At 62.4% G+C, this 11,545-nt stretch overlaps 1 long non-coding RNA gene across 1 annotated transcript; it reads right to left on the bottom strand.

Moving 5' to 3' along the window:
- Window positions 1-8,972: 8,972 nt before the first annotated feature.
- Window positions 8,973-10,103, bottom strand: LOC103594872. The gene is made up of 2 exons (XR_550886.1): window positions 9,963-10,103; window positions 8,973-9,169 (listed from the first exon to the last, which is right to left on the bottom strand). It is a non-coding gene; the product is annotated as an uncharacterized LOC103594872 (long non-coding RNA).
- Between the last annotated feature and the right edge of the window lie 1,442 nt (window positions 10,104-11,545).

Genomic DNA, 11,545 nt, shown 5'->3' with positions numbered 1-11,545 from the left:
CGCCAGCCCCCGCGCTGACACAGGCCCGGCCACGGTGACAGATGGGCCGCTGGCGGCATGGCCGAGGCCGGTGACACTCGGGGCGTCGCTCTGTCCTTCCCAAGGAGACCGTGGCCCGTCGGCCAGGACGCGGCTGGGTGTTGGGTGCGGGGCCATCTTGGCCCGGGCTCGGAGCCACTGGGTCCACCGGCCCCTCTTCAGGGTCGGGTAGTTGTGGGCAGACTCCGAGAGGGCTCAGGTTCCCACGGGCCGCCTGGCAGCAGGACCTTCTAGAAAGTTCTTTCCCGAAGCGCCACTGAGGTTCCTGAGGTGCTTTGTTCACGACGGGAAGGCAGTCACCTCAGAGGTGGGTGCGGGGAGGGACCGGCCCGCCTCAGGTCGCCCACGTCTGGCCGTGCATTTCTGGAGCCGGCCTGTGGGAAGGGCTTGGTCTCGCCAGCGCCGCGGCCCAGAGCGGCCCTCTGGTTGGAAGGGCCTGAGCCCTGCAGGGTGGGGACAGTCGGAGCTGGGGCTGGAGCTGGCCGGCCTGAGCCGGGCTCTTTCTCACTGGCCGGTTCCAAGGCACAGCGCGGGACACCAAGGAGAAGCCAGAGGCTGTTCCCAGGCCCTTCACTGTGACTCGGGCTGAGGCCCAAAGTCTAAAGTTTTTTCGTTTAAATGCAAAATAGCACAACTGGAGCCGTGTGAAGACCTGGTCCGGGTAACATCTGGCCTACGCTGCCGCGGCCTTGCGTGCCCGGCCTTGAACTTGCCACGAGGTATCTGAGGGCTGCTTTCTCAGCCCGAGTCGCCGGCTTTCTTAGCGGTTTTAAAGTCTAGGAGCTGATGATATTGACGGGGTTAAAGTTAACTTTTTTGAGGCATAATACACAGTTCATTATTCTTGACCAACACAACGTCAGGGCTTAAGAATACGGTGCTTTAATTAATCCACTGTGAGCATTTTAGGCCATTTCTAGGCTGAGCACCTGGGAAGAGAGGTTGGCTTTGTTTTGTTAACCTAGAGGAAACACTTAAAAGTTGCGGCGACTGGCAACATGCTGAATTAGGCAAAATAAGCTTTGCATTTATGAAAATGCAAACCGACCGTGAACACGGATGCAGTCCACTGTTAATTTTCAGACATTTTGGTGATTTGCAAATACCTGATTTGCAAAATCAGTTTGTCAGAATGTTTTCGTTTGGGAGCAGAGGAGATGGCCTAAGGAGGTTACCTGCCCCGTGAGAAGCCCGGATCAGTCTGTGGCACATTGTCTGTGGCACGGTGGCCGCGGGGTGGCCGCGGGTGTGCGTGGCCCTGTGGCAAGGGCCGAGGGAGGATGCCCGCCGTGTGGGAAATGGCGGCTGTGCCTTGCAGACATGGAGCTCGAGCACACGCTGAAGGAACAACCGGAGTGTAGACAGGCCGGGCCTCTCGCCGCCCCCGCCCCGCCGCCCCTGGCGTCTAGGTCTGGCTGGTCCGCGGGCGACAGGGGTTGGGTTTCAGCGCTTTGTTCTCTGCGCGGCCTAGCCATTGACTAAGGCCCGTCGGGCAGGTTAACCGACGAGTTAGTTTTTCACGCTGGGATCGCATTCCCCGCCAGGCCGCTCCCTCCCACCCACCCGGGCCTGTGCAGGTGGGACCTGGCCTGGCCGGCAGGAGGGAGGCCAGGTGAGCGCGGGCGCAGGCGCCTCCAAGGGGGGGTTCCCTGCCAGGAGGAGCGGGGGCCTGGGCCTCCTGACGTTCCTCACTTTTCCAACTGAGCCCGATGGCGACGGCGATGATTAACCAGAGGCCCGCACCCAGGACTGTGACGCCCGCTCCACTGACCGAGGGAGGACCCTGCGGGGCGCTCGGGAGCCGGGAAGCAGCTGTGTTAGCTTTTCATTTCCTGACCTGTGGCATGGTAAGACTCATCCTCTTCCCGGACCCGCACTGGGCGACCCCTCGGTCCCCCCACGCTGAGCTGCGCCTGAGGCTGAGGCCCCCCACTCGCTGTGGGCCTTTGCTTGTGGGGTCTTGCTCTGTGAACTTCCCGTTCTGCACTTAGGAAGAGCCTGGGACTCTGTCCGCCTGCCCCGTGGTCGGTCCGTGGGTCTGTGTGTCTTTTCGTGCCCCTCTCAGCCTCCCAGGTGAGAACGGGATGGCTGATGAGCCTGGTGGGCCATGGACAGTGTGGTGGCCTGTCCATCCGGCTTGCGATGTGCCACGGTTGGGCCCTGCAGTGTCCCCAGCCCCTCAGTGCTCCCCAAGAAGTGCTGGCCCCGAGTGGCCAAGGGCACTGGGAACTCCGGGTTCTGGCTCCAGAGGCCTTGCAGTGGGAAGCTGGCCCAACCACCCAGTGGGATGAGGAAGGTGTTTGGCCCCAGCTATGAGGGACGGATGCAGCGCACCTACCCTCATCCCCACCCAGCCCCCCACGCCATCCCCCTACGTCCTGGCAGCTGGAGTGGAGCTGAAATTTAAACTCAGTTCTGAAAGGGGAGTCTTAGTCTCCCTGAGCTCAGAAGCAAGTGAAATGGCTTTCCTGAGGCACTGACCTCATGGGACCATGGTTGGGGGCTAGACCTGGGAAGGCAGAGGGAAGAGGGATCTGAGGGGCACAGGGCAGGGAGCCTAGCTGTGGTCTCAACCCCTTGGGCTGAGACCCAGTCTCCTGAGGCAGTCCAGGTGCCTGTGAAGCCCCTGTCCCTGCCTGCTGGGCCTGTTAGGGTCGGGTCCTCTGAGAAGTGCTAGCATTTGGAGGAGGCTGGAGAACCGGGTGGACCAGGCAGCTGCCCGTGGATGCGGCCTTTGTTTTCGTCAGCTGGTGGCCTGGGGGGGACCGGTACAGGGCCTAAGCTTCCTGCCCACAGCCTCTGTGGGTGGAAGGTGCCGGAAAACTTGGGGAGCTGCTCTGTCCAGCTCTCCAGGCCCAGGCAATGCCTGTGTAGGGACGGAGGAGGGACGGGAGGAAAAACAGGCCCGGCTGGGCTGGGCCCTCCCTCAGACCCGAGGATCCCCAGGACAGGGTGCCCAGGGTCTCTTGGCTCCATGCAGGGGCAGGTGTGGCCCTGGGCAGGGAGAAGCCACAGAGCCACCCACTTCCTTGGCCCCCACCCCCCAGGGATGGCTGCCCCCATTGGCACCTAGGTGTTGGCGTTGGGCATTCTGTGTTTGGGGCTGCTGTCCCATCTGCTCTGGAGTCGGCTCTAGACCAGAAGGCTTGCAAACTGCATGACGGGCAGGTGCAGCCAGGCAGGGCAAGGAGGACCCCGGGCTCCGGGGGTGTAGGTGCCCCTGCTCCTCATGCCAACACCCCTCCTTGGCCCTTGAGAAGGGCAGGAGGGGGCCGGGCAGGGAAGCGGCCGTTGGGGCGGCGTCCTGGAGACAGAGGCCCATTGTCCAGCGGCTGCTGCCCCCCCGGCCTCAGACACACACATGTACACACACTCACGCACACCTGGGACCCCGATGGGGCTGTGGGATGGCCTGGAGGAAGGGTCTGGCTCTGACCAGACCCGATCTGTCCCTGAGCCCTCAGCCACTGCCATCCTTGGGCCACCAGCCTCCTCTGGGGAGACGCCTTTGTCCCTCAGACGCCCACCCCGATCCCCAGGCCAGTAGCACTGCTGGGCTAGGCAGGGCTGGCCAGGCAGGGGGCTCCCCCATGGTCCCAGCCTTCCTGATTCAGCCCCCATGAGCAGGCCAAGGCCTCAGGGTGCACAGGACCCTCACCCCAGCCCCTGCCCCTCCTGAGGCAGCCCCACCTCAGCACCCAACGAGGACACAGCTCCACCTAAGGCTGCCAAGCGCCCCCCCATCGCGTCCCTGCTTGACCAGCCGGGCGGCCCCCAGACCCGATTCGGGCGGCCGTGGCCATCTTACTGGGCAGCATTGGATGGTGTCTGGTCTCTAATACTGCCTGGTAATGATGACCGCGGGGCCCTGCACGCAGCCAGGGGCCGCCCCCTGACCCAGAACCCAGGCCTCATGCCAGCAAGCCCCCCTGTGCCTCCCCCCCCTACACCTGCCCATGCAATCCCACCCGCCGTCTTGCTTCTGGTGGGGCTGTGGGGAAGAAACTTGACCTTGGGAATGGGGGGCTATTGAGGCAGCCCCTCCCCCAGACCTGGGCATCTCTGAGAGCCCCGGCTCAGCCCCCTGGAATAAAAGGCTTCCTGCAGCTGCACTGTGGGCGGTCCCCCAGACAGCAATCTGGGGATTAGGACGCTCGGGTATCCGGGTCCTGCCCACGGCGCCCGGGCAGGTGCTGCCACCACACCTGGCAGGTGGGGGCAGAGAAGAACTGCAACAAAGGCTCCGGAGGGCAAGGGCCCAGCCTGGAGCCACTGGGCTCAGAGAGCCTCACACAGAAGCACCTCGCCCTGAGCCAGGAGCAGGAAGACAACCCACCGTGGAGCCCACCCAGGCCGGGGCCTCCGTGTGGTCAGCACTGCCTGGCTGCCTCCTCCTGGCCACCAACCACCTGCCCTTCCTGCCACCCAGGGTGGTGGGTGCCATGCAGACAGCAGCACCTCCATCCCTGGTCGCAGGTCAGTGGCCGCCTGGCTCCCTTGCCCTGGAGAAAGCAGGGAGGATACACCTATGCACCTCTCCCTGTGGCCCCTGTCCATCCGGGCACAGCCCCCGCTGCTCACCATGCCAGGTCTTCACTGAGCTTCCATGGCTGCCCCTGCCAACCCCAAGGGTCATTGTCCTGGGCCTCTGTGGGCATCTTACTGGACAGTGCTGGAATTCTCATCTTGACTCTAACACTGTCTGGTAACGATGTTCAAAGGTGACCCGCTGCTCGCCAAGATGCCTGAGGATGTGCCGCCCGGAGCTCCTGGACTCCACACAGGGCTGGAGGCCAGGCCGGGGGCCAGGCAGTGGGCCTGTCTCAGCTCTGGACCCAGAAGTCAGCATGGGGCTAGGCTCTGCCTGGGGTGGGCACCCCACTGCCACTGCAAGCCTGGGGAAGAGCTAGTTCCACTACACTGGGGACCTTTCGGTGCCTCCACAAGGGGAAGGGGCATCCTGCTCCCCCCTCCTTCCCCGAGCTCCCTCCCAGGCCAGGTTTTGGGGTGATGTGACCCCAGGAGAGACCATCAGGGCCAGGACTCTGGGGCTGGGGGAGGAGCAGCCCAGTCACCGTGCCTCTCACAGCATCAGGGCCCACTGGGGGACGCAGGGAGGGACTACAGTGGGTTTGGATGCCTGAGCCCAACGCACAGGGTGTGTGGAGACGTCCCACACTGTCCTGACCAAGCACAAGGAGTGTCCGTTCCCTCCCCTGCCAGCGAGATGGACCCGGGATTACCCATTGTTTTATCTTTTTGATCTGAAGCCAGGACACAGCCCCAGGACCTCCACCCGCACAAGGCCCCAGCCGGCCTCTGGGGGGATGGGGAGGAAGACGGGGCTGGGGAGAGGCTGTGGGGGAGGATGTCTGCCACTGGCCGCGCTGTTACTCATTAACCTGACCGAGAGTCATTCAGGAGCCCATGAGGTGCTGCACTGAGCATGTGCCCAAGATCAAGGGCAGGACAACCTGACCACTCTCCGGGTGCACCCCAAAACACTGCACCTGGGGGCTGGGGGCTGGGATTGGGTCAAGCAGGAAAACCCTTCTCAGTGCAGCCTGGGGCAAGGAGAGTCCTGGGAGGCTCCAGCCCAACCCCAGGGACAGGCAGACTCAGGGGGTCCTGGGACAGCTGTAGGACAGTGGGGGGAGGGCCACCCAGGGCCTTCCCTCAGCAGGCACCCCACTTGCCAGCCCAGGACCAGAGGGCTGCCCACACGCCGCCTGCCGATGGGCGTCTTACCAGACACAGTTAGATCTGGATCCTTCTGTCTAATACTGTCTGGTAATGCCGTCCATCCATGGCCTGATCACCACTGGAAGAGGCCCCCTCGCCCGGCTCCTCTGGGACCCTTGCTGGACACTGGGTAGAGGATGCAGCTTGGGGTCCATTGGTGCACAACTGCCCTGGCCATGGCCTGAGCCGGCCAGGACCTCCGCGCCCCGGGCCCCTGAATGCCTCCCTCTGACCTCGTGGTGGCTTTCTGTCACAGCCATGGCGGATGGTGGGTGTGATTAAGGGGGTGAGGCATGGGGTCTGCATCTGCCTACCTCAGGCACAAAGGCAGTTGGGGCCATCAGGGTGCAGCCGGGCCCCCACAGCACCCAGAGGGCCCCACACAGAGGGTGGCAGTGGTCACCAGGCTCCTGTAGATGCTGTAGCCACTGGCCTGTGGGCACTGCCACCAGGCTAGGGGAACTGGGGACTGCAGCCAGAGATGACCCAGAGCTCCGCCCTGGAACCTCTCCATGGAGGCGGCCTCAACCCTCAGCCCCCTCCCCATCTGTATGAGGCTGGGGGCCCAAACAGGATGAGGCAGAAACAGCCCCAGCCCCCTTAGTGCCCAAACCCAAGAGGGAAAGTGCAGGCGTGGCAGGTAGGGGGGCATCCCAGCCATCCCCACCCATGGCCACACCAGGACCCAGACCCCTGGGAGGTGCCAGGTGCAGGCCCCGTGCCTCAGCCCCAGAGGGCTCACTGTCCAGGTCCCCACAGGCCCATCTCTGAGGCTTAGGTGGTCAGGCGTGTTGCCCAGGTGTCAGGCAGGTGACTACCCCTGGGCCCCCACTCAGCAGCCCCCAATTCCTCCCCACAGAGGCTCACCGAGATGTCCTCTGTCTGAAGCTGTCCCCAAAACCAAACTCTAGATGCTAAGCCACCCACCAGCCCCTCAGTTCCCCCGGGAGTGTGAAGCAGGCAGGTCCTTGCGAAGTGACTGTTAATGCAGCTTTGAAATGACTCCAAGCACGCACTTTGCTGCGTGAGTGACATATTTTGCTGTAATAAGAAGTTGGAGTGGGATCCCCCTCCCCGCAAGACGTGAGGTCGCCCTTATCAGACCCCGGTGTGAGCTGCTGACCTCCACTCTTGGACTCCAAAGTACATATGAACCCGAGTTCCGCAGACCCTTTGAGAGCTCAGGCTCGGGCAGGGCCACACCGTGTCACCTGTGAACTCTCTCCCACGCCTTGCCAGCCTCACTGGCCACATGGGCATCGCCCTCTAGCGTCGCGGGTCCTCGCCTATCCTCGCAGATGCTGCTGTTGGTCACCAGCCAGTCTGTCCCGAGAACCTGGCGCTTCCGTCACTGCCCACAGAGGCTGCTTCCATCCTGACCGCGACCAGATGTGCGTGTCCGGGCTCTGGAGCCGCTCGCTGCACGGCCGTGTGGCGCGTCTGCCCAGCGAGACTGGTTCTCACCTGCTCCCTCTGCTGCGTGTGAAAATAAACTGTGATTTGTGAGCTCGTGTTTTGATCATCTGCTTATTTTAACTACATAAGACATTGACCCACTGCTTTGCAAAGGACCAGGCTGAGGATGGAGCCTCCCCCCGTCCCTCTCTGCTCCCTCCCCCCTTCCCCTTGCTCACCTTGTCTTTCCTGAATCTTCCGTGGCCAGCTCAGTTCTAAACATTGGGGGAAGGAGGAAAGACCCTGAGCAGGAAGGACAGGACATGTCAGGTGGGCAGTCTGTGCTGCAGGAAGCCAAGGGGCAGGGGCAGCCATTCCAGATGGGCTGGGAGGGCCTCCCTGAGCAGGTGACCGACAGGGGGCCTTGTGGACACCAGCAGTGGGTCAGAGACTGGAGGCAGCACAGGGGCCAGCAAGGAGGCCATGAGGTCCAGCTGTCCAAGGCAGCCCCAGTGACCAAGCTTCAAGACAGCGAGCAAAGGGACCCACTCCCCATGAGGGGCAGGGCCTGACCTGCCTGGAGACCCCCACCCACTGCTGCAGGAGGGGGTGCCAGGACTCTCCCCACTTCACCTGGCCCTGTGGGTACAAGACCGTCCACCCCCTCCTTGATACAAAGGCTGAGCACACTCATGGCCGGAGACCCTGCACCCTGCCCACGAGCCCCTTGGGGATGCTTCACTTGAGGCTGCAGATGCCTGGTCAGCAGCCTCAGCACCCAGCATTTTGGGTTATGAGGCAGTTCTTGAGTTTGAGCTCTCAGTACCCAGTGGCCTGGCCCAGGAGCCCAGGAGCCTCCCAGGGGTCCAGGCCCCTCGAAGTGACTCAGGGAGGGGGATAGCAGTGGTGGCTCCCAGGGTCCGTGAGTGGCCCCAGAGAGGAGAGGTCTGCAGGAGGCAGGGGACGGGCCTGCGGCCCCGCCTCAGCCGCCACACGAGCTGCGCAGGGACATGAGGAAGTCCTTTGCAGTGTACACCCCAGAACACACCCGCCAAAGATAAGGTGCTCTGTGCAGATGGGGCTCCTCCTCCCAGCCCAGAGGCCAGGACCCCCGCTCCAGCTCTGGTCTGGGAAGGGTCAGCACTGGGGTGGGAGCTGGGGAGTCCTCAGCCAAGGCCGGCTGCTGCTGGGCTACCTGACAGGGACCTCCCCGGGCCAGAAGTGGGCATGGCTGTGGCCCTCAGGGAGGAAGGGGCATACAGAGAGCCCCTGGGCTGAGAGGGCAGCAGGAGCCACACAAGGGCCCCTGGTCACCCCTACCAGGTGGCCCCTGCACCCCGCAGGCTCAGGCTGGAGGCCGTCAGCTCCCAGGGTCGGGATGCCCCAATTGCTCAGTCCAGGGCTGGTGGAGGGGCTCCCTGCCCCAGCCCAGCTGCAGCCCCCACCCTGCCAGGCTGACTTATGGCCACTGCAGGGCAGAGGGGACCCCTGGGCCTGCTCTGGACCATGCTCCAGAAGAACCGACTGAAGGCCCCAGCACCTGGCATGATCAGGCACAGTTGGGCTGGGGTCAGGGACAAGAAGCAGCCCCCACAGACAGAAAAGGGAGGAAGGGCTGTAAAATCCCAATCCTCGGCCTCCAAATGCTCCCTCTACCCGACAGGTGGGGCCCCTCCAATACCCGCCAAGCTCCTGCAGGGGCAGCATCCCACCCTGGGCAGCTGAGACTCCAGGGTGAAGAGGGGCTTCAGGGGTGTATTGACTTCCTGGGGCTGCCTTAAAAAATTACAACCAGGTGGCTTAAAACAACAACTTTATTCTCTCACTGTTCTGAGGCCAGAAGCCCCAAGTCAAGGTGTGGGTAGGCCGCGCCCTCCGAGGCTCCAGGGCAGGTGCCTCCTGCCACGGCCAGCCCCGGCTCCCACTCACACGGCCTCCTCCTCTTCTCTCTGCCCCCCTTGGGAGGATGCTGGTCACTGGATTTAGGGCCCACCTGGGTAATGCAAGACGATCTCATCTGAGATCCTGACTTAATTCCACCTGCAAAGACCCTTTTCTAAATAAGGTCCCATTGCAGGCACAGGACCAAGGACATGGTCATATCTTTAGGGCCCATGCAGCTCCTGCAAGGGGACCCTAAGCAGAGACCCTCATGACCACACAGCTCTGAAAGACGACAGGGGCATGCAGGGTACCTGGCTAGAAGCTGGAGGCTCAGGATCAGACTGTATCCTGCCGGCCTGGGCCAGGCACCTGGAGTCCCTGGTCCCCCAGACCCAGTGGGGCCCCCTCTACCACCCCTTCAGAAACCATCTCCAGGGCCACTCCGAGCAGGCGGGTGCAGGGCCTGAGCACAGACTGGGGGTCCGTGAGAAGGCACAGAGACAATCCTGGGAGGGTCGGGAAGAGGATGGGGAAGTGCGGGGGGCAGTGACCCCGGGCTCAAGCCCTGTAGTGAAGGGGCTGTACTCACAGGCCCCTTCCTCCTCCAGCCTCAGTGGCCCCCTAGCTAGCTTCCTGCTACCCATATTCTCCAGCTTGACCCCACTGCCCCTGCCCTGCCCTGCGCAGTGACCCCGGGCTCAAGCCCTGTAGTGAAGGGGCTGTACTCACAGGCCCCTTCCTCCTCCAGCCTCAGTGGCCTCCTAGCTAGCTTCCTGCTACCCATATTCTCCAGCTTGACCCCACTGCCCCTGCCCTGCCCTGCCCCTGCCCAGCTTCCCCGCCTGGCTGCCCCTCGGCTCAGACCAAGGCCCCATCCCCCTCCACCTAAAACCCATGTTTACCTCTGGGCTCCCCTGGATCACAGTTGCCAGGAGACGGTTGCCGGGAAACAGTTGCTAGTTCACCACTGTTGTTTCCCAGCAGAGGCTCCCGCAACCTTGTCGGGCAGGTGAGAGGGACAGGCAGGCCACCAGCCGAGGTCCTGGCCAGGCCATAAGGCTTGGCACTGCCTTCCTGTGCCCCTCCCAGCCACCAGGCCTGGCCCTTATGGTTCCTCTCAGGATTCTGCCCAGGAACAGAAGGAAAGCGGGGGAAGGGACTGGACAGAGACTTGGGGGAAGGGGTGGGCGTGGCTTGGCTGGGCTGAGCCTTCTCTGCAAGGCCACCCTTGTGTCCCAGACCCTAGCACTGCTGTTTGAGGGGTACAGACCCCCAGGCTGGTCTGGGAAAGGGCGTGTCTCTTGGGGAGGGGGTGAGTCCTGAGCGGGTGACTGGGGTCTGGGGAGGGCTGGGCACCTGGGACCAGGTCTGTCTCCCCAGAACGGAGCCCCAGAAGGGTGGCCTCTGGAAATCCACAGGGCCCGGCATCCCCCCCACCCCTGACAGCTTGCCCCTGGCCAGGAGGCTTCAGCCTTCAAACGATGTCAGCACCTTCAAGTGCCCAGTGTCACCAAACATATATTTGGGGGGGGAACTCATGGCAGGACACTGACCTGCTGTCATTTTTCTTGGATGTCTTCTTCAGGTTTAAAAGTATCTTCTGTTCATCATACCAGTGTGTGGCTTCCTGCCGGTCTTTTTATCTGACCAGGTAAAAAGTTTATTTTAAAATTAATGATAAAGTTGCGAGCCTCCTGCCTGGCCCCCCACACCGAGTTCTTGCCTGCGCTTTTCGTAGCATCCCAGGGGGAGATCCGGGAGCTCCTCTGCTCTGGGGAGGGCTCGCCCCCCACGTCCCACCGTCATACATACAGCACCGACCAACATCTCTGAGCGGAGAGCTTGGTTTCTGGATTAAGAATTGTGCCCTCCAGAGAGACCCATGCAGCGCACTTGCTAGATCAGAGCCCGCGGCTCTCCCAGTGTTTCTGCCTGCAGCGGCAGCGCGGGACACCACATCCGCCACACGCATGGCCCGGGGCCTCCAGAAAAGTCTTTAATTCAAAAAGTAGTAACTCATGGCTTAGTTCTTTATGAAAATAATAAATATACAAAGTTAAGAACATCAAACAGAAAGGTAAGGCTGATAATGAAAACCACACACACACACACACACACACACACACACACACACACACACACACACACGCTGCCAGCTCTTCTAGAAGTTTCTTCCGTGGCAGAAGACCCGGAGGTCACCCTGGCAAGGGGAGGGGCGGGGGATGCTGTTTCTCCGTTCCACTGTCCTTACCAGCGCCCTGCCGCTGCCGGATTTGAATGTCCTCCGCGGAAGTCATCTGTCGACTCCGGACTTTGAATGAGGGTTTGCTCTCGCGCACACGTTTACAGCATCCGTGCAAACAGCGTGTGCCAGCACTGTCTTCGCTTGTTTCTGCACTTGCTTGTCCCTAGAGTCCCCAAGCTCTGCCATCGCCTCAAGGCCACCCTCCTCCTGTCCTGGCAAGTTGTGTGCAGGAACCCCCCC

The sequence above is a fragment of the Galeopterus variegatus genome, unplaced genomic scaffold (assembly GCF_000696425.1).
Source record: "Galeopterus variegatus unplaced genomic scaffold, G_variegatus-3.0.2 Scaffold1637, whole genome shotgun sequence".
NCBI classification, from domain to species: Eukaryota; Metazoa; Chordata; class Mammalia; order Dermoptera; family Cynocephalidae; genus Galeopterus; species Galeopterus variegatus.
The sequence above is the reverse complement of the archived record's forward strand: the minus strand, read 5'-3'. Positions and strand labels throughout refer to the sequence as shown.